The sequence below is a fragment of the Bos grunniens genome, chromosome 1 (genome assembly GCF_055505025.1).
Source record: "Bos grunniens cultivar Pamir isolate PY7600 chromosome 1, Bosgru_T2T1.0, whole genome shotgun sequence".
NCBI classification, from domain to species: domain Eukaryota; kingdom Metazoa; phylum Chordata; class Mammalia; order Artiodactyla; family Bovidae; genus Bos; species Bos grunniens.
In genome coordinates, this window is record NC_141165.1 from 2,796,064 (window position 1) to 2,817,795 (window position 21,732).

The 21,732-nt window shown below is 43.1% G+C and overlaps 1 pseudogene; it reads left to right on the top strand.

The window, feature by feature from the left end:
• Nucleotides 1-1,835: 1,835 nt before the first annotated feature.
• The window catches only part of LOC147378849 (uncharacterized), a 60,310-nt pseudogene continuing 40,413 nt past the window's right edge, over nucleotides 1,836-21,732 (top strand).

A 21,732-nucleotide genomic window follows, 5' to 3' on the forward strand; every position in this document is an offset into this window, starting at 1 on the left:
AGAGTCCAAAAGTCTGTTCTTTATATCTGTGTCTCTTTTGCTGTCTCACATATAAGGTCATCATTGCCATCTTTCTAAATTTCATATATATGTATTAATTTCCTGTATTGGTGTTTTTCTTTCTGACTTGCTGCTTCACTCTGTGTTGGAGAAGGAAATGGCAACCCACTCCAGTATTCTTGCCTGGGGAATCCCATGGACGGAGGAGCCCGGTGGGCTACAGTCCACGGGGTTGCAAAGAGTTGGACATGACTGAGTGACTTCACTTTCACTTTCACGCTGTATAATGGGCTCCAGTTTCATCCACCTCATTAGAGCTGATTCAAATGCGTTCCTTTTAATAGCTGAGTAGTATTCCATTGTGTATATGGAGCACAGCTTCCTTATCCATTGGTCAGGCAGTGTTTCTTAACTTCATGTATATTGCAGTGAAACAAACAGATGACAAAAACTAATCATTAGTGTCACCCACTAAATACCCTGACTTCCCTGGTGGCTCAGATGGTACAGCACAGCCTGCAATGCAGGAGACCCAGGTTCGATCCCTGGTTTGGGAAGATCCTCTGGAGAAGGAAATGGCAACCGACTCCAGTACTCTTGCCTGGAAAATCCCATGGATGGAGAAGCATTGTAGGCTACAGTCCACGGGGTCACAAAGGGTCGGACACGACTGATCGACTTCACTTTCACTAAATACCCTAGATTATGTTGTTCTTTCTAATCCTCATGACAACCCATTTTACAATAGAGAAAATGGAGACCCAGAATGGTTAAGTAACTTGCCAAAGGTAAATTACTTTTGGTGACTGGTGAGACCAAGATTCCAACATCCATCTGGCTGAGTCCAAATGCCATGCAACTTCATCTTGTGGACATCACAACTGGGAGGGTGGCCTCATGCATGTTTAGGAAATATCGTAAGTCAGGAAGATTCCCAGGAGGAGGAACGGGCAGCCCACTCCAGTGTTCTTGCCTGGGGAAATACCATAGAGAGAGGAACCTGGCGGGCTACAGTCCATGGGGTTGAAAAGAGTCAGACACAATGATTGACTAAGCACAAACACACACACGCGCTCGTGCGTATTTGTTTTGAGTGGTTATCACTGGATGGGAGGTAGCCTACATCGTTCCCTCTGAAATGATTTTATCATCTTTCAGCAGCTGTGCCAGTGCACTCTGTGCCATTGGAAAATCATCTTTCTCTATGGCTCCAAATGAAACGAAGTGCAGACTGGCCAACTCACCAAGGAAATTTAACTGTAAGGAGAAGTAGAAGGACTTTCCTGGGGGTCTGGTGCTTAAGACTCCACGCTTCCAATGCAGGGGGTGCAGATTCAACCCCTGACCAGGAAAATAAGCTGCCACTTGGCCAATAAGTAAATATGCTTTAAAAAAAAAAAAAACAAGGAGGCTTGGCTGGTGGAGTTGGATGGAATCATCCTATCCCATAGCAAGTCCTCTAATGTTCTTGTCCTCACATTGGTCTTGGGGAAATACCTTCAAATAGATTTTTTTTTACCCCAGAAATAAGTCTGATCTTGCCTTCTGAAAGAGCTTTTCTGGACAGATATCAGCATGATATATTAAGAAAACACACAAATGTGTTTCCCAGAAACACAGGGGGATATGAAATACAGCTTTATTTCAAATTCAGCAAACTTTATCCCAGAGATATCTCAGGTAACTGTTTCCTGGGCTCTCCAGAACCATCCATTCAATTGACAGCATCTAATTCATGCACTGCGTTGACACGAGCCAAGCCCATCCATCTGGCAAAGATGGGGGTGCAGAAGACAGGGAGATGCTCAAACTGGGTTGGTTAAGGCCTGGGGACCATGCATGTGACCTGTGACCAGAGGGGGGCAGCAGAGAGCCGCTGGAGCCGTAAGCTCGCCGGGGAGCTTTCAAGGGGGCAGGTGGTCCTGGTCACCGCGGAGACCTGGGCTGGAACTCCTGCCCAGGGTCAGTAACCCAGATGAAGAGCTGGTCCCCTTGAGGTCCCTGGCTGGGATTCACAAACAGGACCCTACATTTTCCACACTGTGGCCAGAGATCTTCACAAACCTGCCTCTGCTCATGTCCTTCTCCAGCTAAAAAGACACTTGAATCAACCTCCTCATCACTTAAAACAAGTTCCCAAGTTTAGCATGCATGTGACATGACTTGGCAGACACGGTAAAGCGCAGCTCACTGGGCCCTACTCTCAGAACCTCTGACGTGTTAGGTCTGGGGCGGAGTCCAGGAACTTGCATCTCTGACAAGGTCCCAGGTGGTGCTGGTGCTGCTGGTCTGGGCCGGTCCAGGCACCGCATCTGTGAGCCAGCACCTCAGAAGATGATGGACCCCCATCAGCCCTCTTCATCCAAAGCCTCTTGCAAACCGCTCACTTGTACGGCATCCCCCACACTCTCACACACTGCTCCACCCATGAACATCCTCAGCTCCCCAGGGGAGCCAGGTTTGCCCAGCCTCTGGCTTTCACCTCTGCCTCTCTGCTGATGCACGCCCCCAGCATCTCTTCACCTGGCTGTGCTCGCTTGTCTGTAGATCCCTAGTGGACATCTGCTTCTGACAACCGCCCCCTGCTTCGTCTCCTGCATCAGTGTCGTAGACACCCATGCGTGTCTGCCGGGCAGCCTTGTGAGAGCGGGCTCACCCCTCCGCCCACCCAGCACGGGGAAGACCCCATCAGCCCTCTCCTCTGGACTCCAGCAGTAACCAGGCTGTAACTCTCTGTTTTCTTCTGTTCTCGATGACCGTTTCAGTCTTCCCTTTCTTCAGATCCTTAACCTCCACATTTCCTTGATCACACCCGGCAGATGGCCTTGCCCACTCCCTCACAGAGAAAATAGAAGCCAGAAAACAGGAACCTCACAACTTCCCACTGCCCAACCGACAAACCCACTGGCGTCTGCACCCGGCACATCCTCGACCTCCTGCTGCAACAGGGGAGTTGCCTGAATTTTCCAAGTCTGCCCCAGAGCCTCCATCTATGCAGGGGTTCCCCCCTCTTGCTTCCTCAGATACCCCCACTACCAATACACCTACCTCAAGGTTCTTCAACCTCCTCCCCTCCCCTGACCTCCTTCCTGTCATTTTTCAGAACTTGTTGACCTCTCTCGTCTACAAACAACCCTCCCCCCGCCCAGCCTCCACCTCACTCTGAAATCATCTTCTTTCTATTTATTCCCGCACTTCTTAATATGTCCAACTTCATGATTTCCTCATCCCCCATTCACTCCACAAGCTGTTTTCCCTTCGATTGTTCTAAGGGCACCAGGGACCTTTCTTTAGCTGAACCCACATAGAAGGCAATGGCACCCCACTCCAGTACTCTTGCCTAGAAAATCCCATGGACGGAGGAGCCTGGTAGGCTGCAGTCCATGGGGTCGCTAAGAGTCGGACATGACTGAGCGACTTCACTTTCACCCTTCACTTTCATGCATTGGAGAAGGAAATGGCAACTCACTCCAGTGTTCTTGCTTGGAGAATCCCAGGGACAGGGGAGCCTGGTAGGCTGCCTTCTATGGGGTCGCACAGAGTCAAACACGACTGAAGCGACTTAGCAGCACCAGCAGTAGGACATTAAAGATTTTCACAAGATTTCTCAATCTGTGAAAATGCTTCGTACACTTTGCAATCTACAAAGGAGGGACAGAGGGAGGAAGGAAGGAAAGACAGGGAAGGAAGCTGTTCAAGAGAAAATTTTGAATGCAAACAAAACAGATCAGGGTAAGTGGTTTTTCAAATTTCTTATCCACTGCATTCTCCTCACCTCTTTTCTCCAACCTTGAGGCATGGGTTGTGGTATGCACCTCCTTTTGCAGAAATGAAAGTATTTGCCTCTAACAAGATGGGTGTGTTTGCTAGCTTGTCTCTTTGATTCTCACAGCTCTACATAATCACTATTATTATCCCCATGCTAAAGAAACTGAGACTCCAAGAAATTAAACCTTTGACCTAAGAGCACAAAGTGAGAAAGTGGAATCCCGCTCAAATTTGGGTGGTTGGGCCCCAAATCCCTAGCCTTGCCCTTAGTTGATACTGGCCTTCATATTTCCATTCACCCTTTTAATTCTCCTAAATACACAAATAACAAAAAATGATTTCTCCCACATTCATGCAGAAACTTCCAACTGAAAAACACAGATTTGATCCATCTTTCCCCCCAAAATATGCTTTTAATGTCTCTTCTTCTGGTTACTTCTTTAAAGTTAGTTGCTATTCATTTCAAATATATAATTGGAAAAAAACTCAAGATCTTGAATCAAAGAATGAATAGAACCTCTCTAAGAAGTATGTAGCACCCCTGAATAACCAAAGAATAGTTTGTATTTCTTGAATCAGCAGACATACTGGATCTTCTTGCCCTCCAGGTTTGTTGGGGAAACCTTTTAGAATTCCACTGCAGGACTGTGAGGACATCCATCCCCCAGGACTAATCACAAATATTTTGTAAAGATGAAGTTTCGTTATATCTCTGTTCTTTGTGTCTTGGCTTTTGTTGGTGCATTTTAATTAGGATCTGGTATCTGCAATAAACAGTAAACATAAAGAGCTTTGCAAAAACGTATTAGACTGTTTGTTTTCACACTCTAATGCATATTTGCACAATTTTACCATGAAAAAAGGAAAACATGCTAAGCTCTTGGGCTCTATCCCAAATGTCCTGGAATAGAATCTGGAAATTACTAAAAATGCAACCAAACCTCATCATATTCCAGCAATTAACCTAAGAAACAAGGGTCCATTCTCTGTGTGAAAAAAGCATTTTTGAGGGGAGAAGTCTGTTGAAGAGAAGCCTTCTCGATAACACACGTATCACATTCTCCAAACCGGTTTTGAAATTTGGACTATTTCCCTTTCGTGCTAAAAGAGCTTAATAAACAAATTAAGTTGAGTAATGTTTTGTTTTTCTCTTTCAGAGTGTTAAGAAAGCTGCTTCTGCTAAACGAAGACAGGAAGGACTGCTAAGCATAAAGCAGGGGATAAAATAATCACATGTGGTCTCATTTTTAAAAGTAGCTGAGGATTAATAATTTAATTGCTAAATAGTTATAACTAGAATGAATTATTATTTAAACAGTAGAATCATGGCAAATGCTGATGACAACCGATAGTTTGGGGGGTTATATTTGAACATACCATAATCAAAAATTAGCAAAAAGTTAAAAAATCTTTAAATGCGGCTCTTGCGTACAATTGTTATACGTAGGACACCTTGATGGTGTTCAAATACAACGCAAAAGTTATAAAAGTGTGAGCAATTCAGAGGCAATACCGTGATTTTCCTCATATATCTATCCCTTAATATGTTTCTAAATAAAACACAGGATTAAGTAATTTATTCTGTTGCATGATTTATTTATTCATTGAAACACGATAAACAATAGAAAAAAGGCATAGTCCCAGGCATCAATTTTAAGTACAAAAATCATCATATTGTATTAGAGGGAGGCATATAGAAAATGCCAGTGTGAACTGTAAAGAAAGGGAAAATGTTCACTCATAGGTCCCGAGTCTAAGTTAGACTTGATGTTCCTAAATCCCCTTTAGGGCAATGATATGGCTGAATTTAATTAGAAATCTGTTTTTGTAAGCTTAAAGTTGTGCAAAAGTTAAAGGTTGGATCATGCAAAAATAAAAATGACTCTGAGGATCTTAGGGAATTTGAACCGGTAAACTTAGATTTTATTTCCTGCCAGCTGTTTGCAGGAGGATTAAGATATGTACAGGAATTATTAGTTTTAGATAAAAGCCAGCATTTTATAAAGCAATTAATTTTTCATTAGTTTCACATAATTTTGGCAAAAAATAGTTTTGTTCCAATAAACCTATTACATTTCAAGAGGTTACTCTAAAATATAGCCATTAACTTTGCATTAATTTCACCAGATTTATAATAGGCTAAACTACAGGCAGGAAAGCAGTAATAGTTTTTTACAGAATATATTAGAATTAAAAGGAAAAAAATTAAAACGAAAAATATTAAAAAAACAGGTCATAAAACTTCTAAATTTCTAAGCATGGTTATGCATTTATTTAAGACATTTTCTTATACTGTTGCTTGGTTGGGAAGATCCCCTGGAGAAGGAAATGGCAACCACTCCCGTACCCTTGCCTGGAAAATCCCATGAACAGAGGAGACTGGTAGGGATCCCAAAGAGTTGGACACGGCTGAGCAGTTGCTTAAACATGTAAAATGAAATTATATAAAGTTCACCTTAAGTTTCTCCATGGGGTTATCTTGGAAATATCAGAAATAGTCATTTTTATTACAATAAATGTATGTTATAATACTATAGATAAAATATACCTTAAGAGTTAAGAAAAATACTCGTTAGCATTGATAAATCTATTCACAGAGCCATAAACTACCCTTCCCAATACTAGAACTACCTTTAATACATCCCAAAACCTTCCACTCAAATGGCACATTCAACCAGATTAAATTACAGGGGTTTCCCCCTCCAGCCTGCATTCTTCAAACCTCACCAGAATGACAAAGAAGTCTAGCTGAGTGAAGATAAGAGGCCTCAAAGTTCTGATAGAAAGATGTTTCTTAACAGTGTACCTCCAGTTAGGACTCAGTGGCCAGTGGACAACACACTCATCTTGAGCAACAACCTGCTCGAGACCAGGGCCCCTCTCTCCAGCTCGCTGCAGTATTCTACCACCACTCTCCAGTCCCATTCCTCTTCCCTAGTCCCAGTTTCTATACTGTGGACAGAAAGACCTTGTAAAAATGTAAGTCCTGGAGGCAACCAAAATGCCCATCAATAGATGAATGGATAAAGAAGCTGTGGTACACACACACACACCACACACACACACACACCACACACACACCACACACACACACACACACACACAATGGAATATTGCTACTGCTGCTAAGTCGCTTCAGTCGTGTCCGACTCTGTGTGACCCCGTAGACGGCAGCCCACCAGGCTCCCCCATCCCTGGGATTCTCCAGGCAAGAACACTGGAGTGGGTTGCCATTTCCTTCTCCAGTGCATGAAAGTGAAAAGTAAACTGAAGTTGCTCAGTCGTGTCCAACTCTTAGTGACCCCATGGACTGCAGCCCACCAGGCTCCTCCGTCCATGGGATTTTCCAGGCAAGAGTACTGCAGTGGGTTGCCATTGCCTTCTTCCAATGGAATATTACTCAGCCATAAATAAGAATGAAATCATGCCATTGATAGCAACATGGATGAACCTAGAGTTTGTCATGTTAAGTGAAATAAACCAGAAAGAGAAAGACAAATAGTACATGATGTTGCTTATATGTGGAGTCTAAAAAAACTGATACAAATGAACTTCTTTTCCAAGCAGAAACAGACTCACAGACAGAAAACAGACTTATGGCTACCAAAGGGGAAAGGTGGGAATGGATAAATTAGAAGTTTGGGATAAACATATACACACAACTATATATAAAACAGATAAATAAGAAGGACATACTATATAGCACAAGGAACTATCAGTTCAGTTCAGTTCAGTCTTTGACTCCTGTCCAACTCTTTGCGACCCCATGAATCACAGCACGCCAGGCCTCCCTGTCCATCACCAACTCCTGGAGTTCACTCAGACTCACGTCCATCAAGTCAGTGATGGCATCCACAATCTTATCCTCTGTCGTCCCCTTCTCCTCCTGCCCCCAATCCCTCCCAGCATCAGAGTCTTTTCCAGTGAGTCAACTCTTCACATGAGGTGGCCAAAGTACTGGAGTTTCAGCTTTAGCATCAGTCCTTCCAAAGAAATCCCAGGGCTGATCTTCATAATGGACTGGTTGGATCTCCTTGCAATCCAAGGGACTCTCAAGAGTCTTCTCCAACATTACAGTTCAAAAGCATCAATTCTTCAGTGCTCAGCCTTCTTCACAATGCAACTCTCACATCCATACATGACCACTGGAAAAACCATAGCCTTGACTAGACTGGCCTTTGTTGGCAAAGTAATGTCTCTGCTTTTGAATATGCTATCTAGGTTGGTCATAACTTTCCTTCCAAGGAGTAAGTGTCTTTTAATTTCATGGCTGCAGTCACCATCTGCAGTGATTTGGGGGCCCAAAAAAAATAAAAATAAAGTCTGACACGATTTCCACTGTTTCTCCATCTATTTCCCATGAAGTGACAGGACCAGATGCCATGATCTTCATTTTCTGAATGTCGAGCTTTAAGCCAACATTTTCACTCTCATCTTTCACTTTCATCAAGAGGCTTTTTAGTTCCTCTTCACTTTCTGCCATAAGGGTGGTGTCATCTGCATATCTGAGGTTATTGATATTTCTCCCGGCAATCTTGATTACAGCTTCTGCTTCTTCCAGCCCAGCATTTCGCATGATGTACTCTTCATATAAGCTAAATAAGCAGGGTGACAATATACAGCCTTGACGAACTCCTTTTACTATTTGGAACCAGTCTGTTGTTCCATGTCCAGTTCTAAATGTTGCTTCCTGACCTGCATACAGATTTCTCTAAAGGACTGGTATTCCCATCTCTTTCAGAATTTTCCACAGTTTATTGTGATCCACACAGTCAAAGGCTTTGCCATAGTCAATAAAGTAGAAATAGATATTTTTCTGGAACTCTCTTGCTTTTTCCATGATCCAGCGGATGTTGGCAATTTGATCTCTGTTTCCTCTGCCTTTTCGAAAACCAGCTTGAACATCTGGAAGTTCACAGTTCACGTATTGCTGAAGCCTGGCTTGGAGAATTTTGAGCATTACTTTACTAGCATGTGAGATGAGTGCAATTGTGCGGTAGTTTGAGCATTCTTTGGCATTGTCTTTCTTTGGGATTGGAATGAAAACTAACCTTTTCCAGTCCTGTGGCCACTGCTGAGTTTTCCAAATTTGCTGGCATATTGAGTGCAGCACTTTCACAGCATCATCTTTCAGGATTTGAAATAGCTCCACTGGAATTCCATCACCTCCAGTAGCTTTGTTTGTAGTGATGCTTTCTAAGGCCCACGTGACTTCACATTCCAGGACGTCTGGCTCTAGGTCAGTGATCACATCATCGTGATTATCTGGGTCATGAAGATCGTTTTTGTACAGTTCTTCTGTGTATTCTTGCCACCTTTTCTTAGTATCTTCTGCTTCTGTTAAGTCCATACCATTTCTGTCCTTTATCAAGCCCATCTTTGCATGAAATGTTCCCTTGGTATCTCTAATTTTCTTGAAGAGATCCCTAGTCTTTTCCATTCTGTTGTTTCCCTCTATTTCTTTGCATTGATCGCTGAGGAAGGCTTTCTTATCTCTTCTTGCTATTCTTTGGAACTCTGCATTCAGATGCTCATATCTTTCCTTTTCTCCTTTGCTTTTTGCTTCTCTTCTTTTCACAGCTATTTGTAAGACCTCCCCAGACAGCCATTTTGCTTTTTTGCATTTCTTTTCCATGGGGATGGTCTTGATCCCTGTCTCCTGTACAATGTCACGAACCTCAGTCCATAGTTCCTCAGGCACTCTATCTATCAGATCTAGGCCCTTAAATCTACTTCTCACTTCCACTGTATAATCATAAGGGATTTGATTTAGGTCATAACTGAATGGTCTAGTGGTTTCCCCATTTTTTTCAATTTAAGTCTGAATTTGGCAATAGGAGTTCATGATTTGAGCCACAGTCAGCTCCTGGTCTTGTTTTTGTTGACTGTATAGAGCTTCTTCATCTTTGGCTGCAAAGAATATAATCAATCTGATTTTGGTGTTGACGATCTGGTGATGTCCATGTGTAGAATCTTCTCTTGTGTTGTTGGAAGAGGGTGTCTGCTATGACCAGTGCGTTTTCTTGGCCAAACTCGATTAGTCTTTGCCCTGCTTCATTCCGTATTCCAAGGCCAAATTTGCCTGTTACTCCCGGTGTTTCTTGACTTCCTACTTTTGCATTCCAGTTCCCTATAATGAAAAGGACATCTTTTTTGGGTGTTAGTTCTAAAAGGTCTTGTGGGTCTCATAGAACCATTCAACTTCAGCTTATTCAGCGTTATTGGTCAGGGCATAGACTTGGATTACTGTGATATTGAATGGTTTGCCCTGGAAATGAACAGAGATCATTCTGTTGTTTTTGAGATTGCATCCAAGTATTGCATTTCGGACTCTTTTGTTGACCATGATGGCTACTCCATTTCTTCTGAGGGATTCCTGCCCGAAGTAGTAGATCTAATGGTCATCTGAGTTAAATTCACCCATTCCAGTCCATTTGAGTTTGCTGATTCCTAGAACATTGACATTCACTCTTGCCATCTCTTGTTTGACCACTTCCAATTTGCCTTGATTCATGGACCTGACATTCCAGGTTCCTATGCAATATTGCTCTTTACAGCATTGGACCTTGCTTCTATCACCAGTCGCATCCACAGCTGGGTATTGTTTTTGCTTTGGCGCCATCCCTTCATTCTTTCTGGAGTTATTTCTCCACTGATCTCCGGTAGCATATTGGGCACCTACTGACCTGGGGAGTTCCTCTTTCAGTATCCTATCATTTTGCCTTTTCATCCTGTTCATGGGGTTCTCAAGGCAAGAATACTGAAGTGGTTTGCCATTCCCTGTGGCTGCGCGAGTGCAGGAGGGCCTAGAGGAGCTATCCCACGTTGAAAGTCAGGAAGGGCGGCAGTAAGGAGATACCCCTGGTCCAAGGTAAGGAGCAGCAGCTGCACTTTGCTGAAGCAGCCATGAAGAGATACCCCACGCCCAAGTAAGACGGTAAGTGTTGCAAGAGGGAATCAGAAGGCAGACACACTGAAACCATACTCACAGGAAACTAGTCAATCTAATCACACTAGGACCATAGCCTTGTCTAACTCAATGAAACTACGCCATGCCCGTGGGGCAACCCAAGACGGGCGGGTCATGGTGGAGAGATCTGACAGGGAACTATACTCAGTACCTTATAATAACCTATAATGGAAAAGAATATGAAAAAGAATATGTACACATGCAGACACACACATGTATAACTGAATCACTTTGCTGGACACCTGAAATACTGCAAACAAACTATACTTCAATAAAAATTAAAAATAAGAATTGAAAACAAAGTAAGGCAGACCGCGTCACTCCTAAACTGAAAGCCCCGTCTGTGAGCACTCTCGCTCCTGCAGAGCCCATGACTCCGCCTCTCTCCTCTGAGTACCACTCTCCTTGCCGGTCAGTGCAGGCCCGTCCTCCAAGCCTCCTTCAGAGTCTCCGCCCCCACGTCCATCCCTGGGCATGCACAAGCACCAGATAAATGCTGGGTTCCTATGTTACCACCAGTTTGCATCTAAGACATCTATCTCCACTCGTTCTTGAGTTTTTCTGTCTATCCAGTTTTCAGATTTGGTGCCTTGGGTACCCAGTACACTCCTTCACACAGGATCCTGACAGCCTCTCAAACACCACCTTTTTACACACCCAGCCCAGTTCAGTGTAGGCCCAGCATCTTCTTCACGTACCTGTGAATCTCCTGTATTTGCAACTATGCATGCTGCGTCTGACTCTGCAACTCCATGGACTGTGGCCCACCGGGCTCCCCTGTCCGTAGAATTCTCCAGGCAAGAAGACTGGAGTAGGTTGCCATTTCCTCCTCCAGGGGGTCTTCCCAGCCCAGGGACTGAACCACATCTCCTGCACTGACAGGCGGATTTTTTACCACCGAGCCACCTGCGTTCGGTGGTAGAATTCTTTGAAAGTGCTCCTCAAATGGGAGGTACCTCTGACTAGGTTTTACCAGCACCATGAGGGTCCAGGGAACAACCTCACGATCTGGCACTGATCTATTCTCTAATGATTCCTTGTGTGCTTATATTGTCGGCCCACAAACCAGGCAGTCCATTAGGTCTTTGAGGTAAGTGATACACTTACTTAGTAAGATTACATTCAGACCACGTTAGCGGAGAGCTGAGGACATTGCAGACATCATACCCACATGGGCTCAGGTCAGGGCACGAGTGGGCTCCACGGAGAACTGGCTCCCAGGCAGACAAGAAGGTGGGACTGAGCGAAACAAGCGAGGAGGGGTGCAGATCATTCCGTCATTCACTCAGTTGCCATATACACAGCAGTTTCTATATCCTGATAGCTACACTAGATGACACAGAAGAAGAAATGAACAAAACACAGCTACTTACTTTTCATCTCTTTCCAAGTGCTTGACTCTCCCTCAGCACATGGTACACACACACAAACACACAGACACACACACACAGACACACACAGACACACACACAGACACACACAAACACACACAAAGACACACACAGACACACATACACACACACAGACACACACAAATACATACAGACACACACACACACACAAACAGAAATACACACAGACACACACACACAGACACACATACACACACACACAGACACACACAGACACACACAAAGACACACACACAGACACACACAAACACATACAGACACACACACACACACAGACACACACAGACACACACAAAGACACACACACAGACACACACAAACACACACAAAGACACACACAGACACACACAAACACATACAGACACACACACACACACAAACAGAAATACACACAGACACACACACACAGACACACACAGACACAGAGACACACACACACACAAACAGAAATACACACAGACACACACACACAGACACACACAGACACACACACACAGACACACACACATGCACATAGACAGAGACACACACAGACACACACATACACACACACGCACACAGACACACACAGACACACACTCACACAGACACACACAAACACACACACAGACACACACACAGACACACGCACACAGACAGAGACACACACAGACACACGCACATACAGACACACACACAATTATTTTGGCTTCTCCATATCTTTAAGATTATTTTAATAATACTTGTGGATGACCATATACATAAAAAATACAAGAGGCAAAATGAAAACTAGTAATATAATTCAATTAAGGGGTAGATTTCTGGATAAAGGTACAAAAATATTCATTTCCTATATAAAATAATAATCAGGTATAAACTATTCTCTTTTGTAACACCAATGAAAAGTATAGAATAGCTAGCAATGAACATTTAATCCAATGCATCTGGTGGTGAAAGTAACGTCCCATGTTGTAGAAAACAACATTCCATGGGAACCTGAAATGTTAGATCCATGAATCGAGGTCAACTGAACATCGTTAAGCAGGAGAAGGCAAGAGTGAACGTTGAAATTTTAGGAATCAGTGACCTAAAATGGGCCAGAATGGGTGAATTTAATTCAGATAATCATTATACCTGCTATCGTGGGCAAGAATCCCTTGGAAGAAATAGGGTAGCTGTCATAGTCAACAAGAGTCTGAAATGAAGTATTTTTATGCAGTCTCAAAAATGAAGGAATAATCTCAGTTCGTTTCCAAGGCAAACCATTCAACATCATGGCAATCCAAGTCTATGCCCCAAATACAAATGTCACAGAAACTGAAGTCCAACAGTTCTATAAAGACCTACAAGACCTTCTAGAACTAACATCAAAAAAGATGTCCTTTTCATCATAGGGACTGGAATGCAAAAGTAGGAAGTCGAGAGATACCTGGAGTAATGGGCAAGCTTGGCCTTGGAGTACAAAACAAAGCAGGGCAAAGGCTAACAGAGTTTTGCCAAGAACATGCTGGTCATAGGAAGCACTGTCTTCCAACAACACAAGAGGTGATTCTACACATGGACGTCACCAGCTGGTCAACATCGAAATCAGATCGATTATGTTTTTTGCACCGAAAGATGGCTCTGTACAGTCAGCACAAACAAGGCTGGGAGCGGACTGTGGCTCGGATCATGAGCAACTCATTTTCAAAACCATTCAAGTATGAAAATCAAATCTTTTATGATTACACAACGGAGGTGACAAATATATTCAAGGGATTAGATCTGGGAGACAGAGTACCTGAACAACTATGGATGGAGGTTTCGTAACATTGTACAGGAGGCAATGACCAAAACAATCCCCAAGAAACAGAAATGCAACAAGACAAAATGGTTGTCTGAGGAGGCCTTACAAGTAGTTGAGAAAAGAAGAGAAGTGAAAGGGCAAAGGAGAAAGGGAAAGCTATGTGCAGCTGAGGCAATGCCAGAGAATGCTCAAACTACCGCACAGCTGCATTCATCTCACACTCAAGTAATGCTCAAAATTCTCCAAGCCAGGCTTCAGCAATACGTGAACCGTGAACTTCCAGATGTTCAAGCTGGTTTTAGAAAAGGCAGAGGAACCAGAGATCAAATTGCCAACATCTGTTGAATTATTGAAAAAGCAAGAGAGTTCCAGAAAACACATCTATTTCTGCTTTATTGATTATGCCAAAGCTTTTGACTGTTTGGATTACCACAAACTCCAGAAAATTCTTCAAGAGATAGAAATACCAGACCGCCTGATCTGCTTCTTGAGAAATCTGTATGCAGGTCAGGAAGCAACAGCTAGAACTGGACATGGAACAACAGACTGGTTCCAAATAGGAAAAGAAGTATGTCGAGGTGGTATATTGTCACCGTGCTTATTTAGCTTATATGCAGAGTACATCATGAGAAACGCTGGGCTGGAAGAAGCACAAGCTGGAATAAAGGTGCTGGGAGAAATATCAATAACCTCAGATATGCAGATGACACCACCCTATGGCAGAAAGTGAAGAGGAACTAAAGAGCCTCTTGATGAAAGTTAAAAAGAAGAATGAAAAAGCTGGCTTAAAAATCAACATTGAAAAAACTAAAATCATGGCATCTGGTCCCATCACTTTTTGGCAAATAGATGGGAAAACGGTGGAAACAATGTCAGACTTTATTTTGGGGGGCTCCAAAATCACTGCAGATGATGACTGCAGCCATGAAATTAAAAGTTGCTTACTCCTTAGAAGAAAAGTTGTGACCAACCTAGATAGCATATTGAAAAGCAGAGATATTACTTTGCCAACAAAGGTCTGTCTAGTCAAGGCTATGGTTTTTCCAGTAGTCACATATGGATGTGAGAGTTAGACTATAACAAAAGCTGAGCACTGAAGAATTGATACTTTTGAACTGTGGCATTGGAGAAAACTCTTAAGAGTCCCTTGGACTCTAAGGAGATCCAACCAGTCAATCCTAAAGGAAATCAGTCCTGAATATTCATTGGAAGGACTGATGAAGCTGAAACTCTAACAGTTTGGCCACCTGATATGAAGAACTGACTCATTGGAAAAGACCCTGATGTTGGGAAAGGTTGAAGGCGGTAGGAGAAGGGGACGACAGAAGATGAGATGGTTGGATGGTATCACTGACTCAATAGACATGAGTTTGAGTCAACTCCAGGAGTTGGTGATGGGCAGGATAGCCTGGTGTGCTGCAGTCCATGGGGTCACAAAGAGTCTGACGTGACAAAGCAAGTGACCTGACTGAACTGAATGCAGAGCGCCAGAGAATAGCAAGTGTGTGCGTGCATGCTCTATCGCTTTAGTCGTGTCCGACTCTCGGTGACCCCATGTACTGTAGCCTGCCAGGCTCCTCTGCCCATGGGATTTTCCAGGCAAGAATACTGGAGTGGTTGCCATGGCGTCCTCCAAGGGATCTTCCCAACTCAGGGATCCAACCCATGTCTTTTATGTCTCCTGTATTACAGGCTGATTCTTTACTGTTGAGCCACCAGGGAAGGCCCCAGAGAATACGAAGGAGAGATAAGAAAGCCTTCCTCAGTGATCAGTGCAAAGAAATAGAGGAAAACAACAGAATAGGAAAGACCAGAGATCTCTTCAACAAAATTGAAGACACCAAGAGAACATTTCATTGAAAAGATGGGCACAATAAAGGACATAAACACCAAGGATCTAACAACAGTAGAAGAGATTAAGAAGAGATGGTGAGAAAACACAGAAGAACTGTACAAAAAAAGATGTTAATGATCGGGATAACCATGATGGTGTGATCACTCATCTAGAGCCAGGCATCCTGGAGTGTGAAGTCAAGCCGGCCTTAGGAAGCATCACTACTGACAAAGCTAGTGGAGGTGATGGAATTCCACCTGATCTATTTCAAATCCTAAAAGATGATGCTGTTAAAGTGCTGCACTCAATATGTCAGCAAATTTAGAAAACTTAGTAGTGGCCACAGGACTGGAAAAGGTCAGTATTCATTCCAATCCCAAAGAAAGGCAATACCAAAGAATGTTCACACTACCATACAACTGTGTTCTTTTCACATGCTAGTTAGGTAATGCTCAAAATCCTTCAAGGTAGGCTTTAACAGTACATGAACCAAGAACTTCCAGATATTCAAGCTGGATTTAGAAAAGGCAGAGGAACCAGAGATCAAATTGCCAGCTTCCACTGGATCATAGAAAAATCAAGAAAATTCCAGAAAAACATCTACTTCCGCTTCACTTTTTATGCTAAAGCCTTTGACTGTGTGGACTGCAACACACCGTGGAAAATTCTTCAAGAGACGGGACAGCAGACCACCTTACCTGTCTCCTGAGAAATCCACATGTAAGTCCAGAAGCGACAGTTACAACAAGACATGGAACAACGGGCTGGTTCAAAATTGGGAAAGGGGTACATCAAGGCTGTATACTGTTCCCCATTTATTTAACTTACATGCAGAGTACATCATGCAAAATGCTGGGCTGGATGACTCATAAGCTGGAATCAAGCCTGCTGGGAGAAATATCAACAGTCTCAGATATGTATATGATGCTATTCTAATAGCAGAAAGTGAAGAAGAACTAAAGAGCCTCCTGTGAGGATGAAAGAGGAGAGTGAAAAAGCTGGCTTAAAACTGAACATTCAAAAAAACTAAGATCATGGGATGCATCTCTTCATGGCAAATAGATAGGGAAACAATGGAAACAGTGGTGGATTTTATTTTCTTGGGCTCCAAATTCACTATGCATAGTGAATTAAAAGATGCTTGATCCTTGGAAGAAAAGCTATGACCAACCTAGACAGCATAATAAAAAGTAGAGATATCACTTTGTCGACAAAGATCCGTCTAGTCAAAGCTACGGTTTTTCCAGTCATGTACAGATGTGAGAGTTGGACCATAAAGAAGGCTGAGTGCAAAAGAATCGATGCTTTTGAACTGTGGTATTGGAGAAGACTCTTGAGAGTCCCTGGACAGCAAGCATATCAAGTCATTCCATCCTAAATGAAATCAACCCTGAATATTCATTGGAAGGACTGATGCTGAAGCTGAAGCTCTAATACTGGCCACCTGATGCGAAGAACTGACTCATTGGAAAAGACTCTGATGCTGGGAAAGATTTAGGTCAGTAGGAGAAGGGGCTGACAGAGGATGAGATGGCTGGATGGCATCACCAACTTAATGGACATGAGTTTGAGCAGATTCCAGGAGACAGTGAAAGACAGGGGAGCTTGGCCTGCTGTGGTCTATGTGGCCACAAAGAGTGGGACATGACTTGGCAACTGAACAACAACAACAATAATGAAGTTAATAAGTAATGTATGTGGGGACTTCCCTGGTGGTCGAGTGGCTGAGACTCGGCACTCCCACTGCAGAGGGCCTGTGTTCAGTCCCTGGTTGGGGAACTAGATTCCGCATGCCGAAACTAAGACCTGGCACAGCCAAATAAACATATAAATAAATTTTTAAAATTTAGAAAAGAAATGTGTGTCAAGGAAACTCTAAATTTTTGAGTAATGTAAAGGAAGTCTTATGTAATTTTAATGGAATATGTTTCTATCAAGAAACTCATTACATGAGGTATCACTTGATTCCCCAAATGATTTAGAAATATTACAGTTCCAATCAAACTCCTCTAAAATTTTTGGAATAAGCATAGTGATGTTCTTGTGAAAGGATAAATGAGAAAGAAGGGAAAAAAATGAAAAGAATAATTGTGTTAGCTGTCTATTGCTGTGTAAAAAAATTAGCCCAAAGTTTAGCAGCTTAAAACAACAAACTCTTTACTATTTTAGCTCCTGTGAATCAGCAATCCAAAGTAGTCTAGCTGGATGCCTCTGGTTCAAGTTCTCTCCCAAAGTTGCAGTCAAGGTCTCAGCCGGGACTGTCATTTCCTCCAATGGCTCCACTCAGCTAGGATCCTCCTCCCGCTTACGTATGTGGTTGTTGGTAGGATTTGGTTCTCCTAAGCTACGACCAACCTAGACAGCATATTAAAAAGCAGAGACATTACTTTGCTGACAAAGGTCCGTCTAGTCAAGGCTATGGTTTTTCCAGTGGTCATATACGGATGTGAGAGTTGGACTATAAAGAAAGCTGAGTGCCAAAAAATTGATGCTTTTGAACTGTGGTGTTGGAGAAGACTCTTGAGAGTCCCTTGGACTGCAAGGAGATCCAACCAGTCCATCCTAAAGGAGATCAGTCCTGAGTGTTCATTGGAAGGACTGATGCTGAAGCTGAAACTCCAATACTTTGGCCACCTGATGCAAAGAACTAACTCATTTGAAAAGACCCTGGTGCTGGGAAAGATTGAGGGCAGGAGGAGAAGGGGATGACAGAGGATGAGATGGTTGGATGGCATCATCCACTCAATGGACATGAGTCTGAGCAAGCTCCAGGAGTTGGTGATGGACAGGGAGGCCTGGCTTGCTGCAGTCCATGGGGTCGCAAAGAGTCAGACACGAGTGAGGGACTTAACTAAAGTGATGCTGTAGTGGACTGAACACCTCGGTTCCTCACTTGTCGTTGTCAGGAGACCTCACTCAGGTTCTTGCCATGTGGCCATTTCCATAGGGCAGCTCATAATGAGGCAGGTGGCTTCTCTCAGAGCAAGTGAGTAAACAAGAAAATACCCAAGATGGAAGGCACAGTCTTCGTGTAAGCAGAAGTGAAGTGCCATTGCCTCTATCACATTTTATTCACTGGGGAGCCAATAAATTCCACACTCAAGGGAAGGAGCATAACCAAGGGCATGAATACTAGGAAGCAAGATCACAGCAATCCATCTTGGAGACTGCCTGCCCAGGAGTCTAGGGGAACCTGTACTATCAGCGTGAGAACATGCCATGAAACTGTAAGAACTGAAACAGCACGTTACTGATGGCAGAGTAGATGATTCAATGGTGCAAAAGAGAATCCTCCAAACAAACGGAAATATTTGTCAGCATTTAGTACATTAAAATAGTGATCTTTACACAGATAGAATGGACGTGTTGAACATGGGGGAAGACGGGCGGGTGGACAAGCTAGGAGAGCGACGCTGACAGTGTGTACAATAGACGGCTCGTGAGGACTTGCTGTACAACACAGGAGCCCAGCTCACTGCTCTCTGATGACGCAGGGGTGAGATGGGGAGGAGAGGGAGCGGGTACAGCTGACTAAAGCTGTTATACAGCAGAGACCAACACAACATTGTAAAGCAATTATACGTCAGTTTAAAGAAAATACTCATCTTGAAATCAATGGGAAAAGGAAGTATGATTTAATCAAATTGTGCTGAGAAAGCTGGTTATCCATTGGGAAAAAAAAATTATACTGGAGTAGTTCCAGGTATTTGAATAGCTACATATATTCTTTTGAGGAGGAACAAAAATGGATGCTCAGTTCTATCAGTTACACTTTTTTCTTAAGCTGGGTGGCATATATGGGTATTTACTATATAATAGCAAAGCCTTTAGCTTATTACACAGCAGGCACTGTTATAGGTACTACACTGTTACAAGTACTAATGTAAACCTCAGATTTATCTTACAAAGAAAATTCTGTTGCTACATAACAAATTACTCCCAAACTTAGCAGTCTTCAACAACTAACATCTCTTATCTCATACAGATTCTGGGAGCCAGAAATCCAGGAGCAGTCTAGCTCAGTCCTCCTCGGGGACTCTCATGATGTTGTACCAACGGGTCCCTGGGGCTGGGGTCATCTGAAGGCTCCATGGGGCTGGAGGGTCACTTCCGTTTCTACCCTTGTACCTGCTGACTTAAGGCCTTCATTGCTTTCCCCACTGGTTGCTGGTCGAGGGCTTAAGCTCCCCATCATGTGGACATCTTCATGGAGTTGACGGAGTAAATCCATGGCAAGACAGCTCACTTTCCTCCAAGCAAAATAAATGAGAAAGGAAGAGAGAGAGAGAGAGAGCGAAGCCTCAATGTCGTTTTACAACCTAATGTCAGAAGACACATTCCATCATTTATACAACATCGACCCATTAGAAATGGTCCTCAAGTTCATCCTGTACTCCAGGGGAATGAAATTAGACCCACACCTTTAGAAAGGAAGAATGTCAAAGAATTTGTAGACTTATTCTAAACATCCATGAAATCAGGCTCAGAAGCTGATTGACCACACATATAGCCTCTCATATTATTTTTCATGTCAGTGTCTATGTGAAATATGTCATAAGAATTTAAAGGTTAAATATAGAACTTAAAACCATTAAATGTTTTTCAATGGGAAGTGTTCAATGTTTTCAAAGGGAAGCGTTTTTCAATGCTAGGATGGGTAAGAGCTTTCAAGCATGACACTCAAACTAGAAGCCAAAAAATAAATTACTTAAAAAGCTGAAAGGTATAAACACTCAATATTCTGCAATAACCTATATGAGAAAAGACTCAAAAAGAATGGATAGACATGTATCTATGGATAAATTAAATCAAATGGGCTTTAGGAAGAATTACTACTAACAAAGCTAGTGGATGTGTTAGAATTCCAGCTGAGCTATTTAAAATCCTAAAAGATGATGCTGTTGAAGTACTATACTCGATATGCCAGCAAATTTGGAAAACTCAACAGTGGCCACAGGACTGGAAAAGGGCAGTTTTCATTTCAATCTCAAAGAAAAGTATTTCCAAAGAATGTTCAAACTACTGTACAATTGCACTCATTTCACATGCTAGCAAGGTTATGTTCAAAATCCTAAAATCTAGGCTTTAGCAGCACATGACGGAGAAGGCAATGGCACCCCACTCCAGCACTCTTGCCTGGAAAATCCCATGGATGGAGGAGCCTGGTGGGCTGCAGTCCATGCGGTTGCTAAGAGTCGGACACGACTGAGCAACTTCACTTTCACTTTTCACTTTCATGCATTAGAGAAGGAAATGGCAACCCACTCCAGTGTTCTTGCCTGGAGAATCCCAGGGGCGGGGCAGCCTCCTGGGCTGCCGTCTAGGGACACGACTGAAGCGATTTAGCAGCAGCAGCAGCACATGAACCAGGAGCTTCCAGATGTTCAAGCTGGATACAAAAAGGCAGAGAAACCAGAGATCAAATTGCCAACACTCACTGGATCATGGAGGAAGCAAGGGAGTTCCTGAAAAACATCTACTTCAGGTTCATTGACTACACTAAACCTTTTGACTGTGTGTATCACAACAAACTATGGGAAATTCTTAAAGAGAATACCAGACCACCTTACTTGTCTCCTAAGAAACCTGTAAGCAGGTCAAGAAGCAACAGTTAGAACCTTACATGGAACAATGGACTGGTTCAAAGGATTACCACAAGCTGTATATTGTCACCCTGCTTATTTAACTTATATGCAGAGTACATCATGTGAAATGCCCAGCTGGATGAATCACAAGCTGGAATCAAGATTGCCGGGAGACATACCAACAACCTCATATATGCAGATGATACCACTCTAATGGCAGAAAGTGAAGAGGAATTAAAGAGCCTCCTGATGACAGTGAAAGAGGAGAGTGAAAAAGCTGTCTTGAAACTCAACATTCAAAAACCTAGGAACATGGTCTCTGGTCCCATTACTTCATGGCAAATAGATGGGGAAAAAGTGGAAGTGGTGACAGATTTTATTTTCTTGGGCTCCAAAAT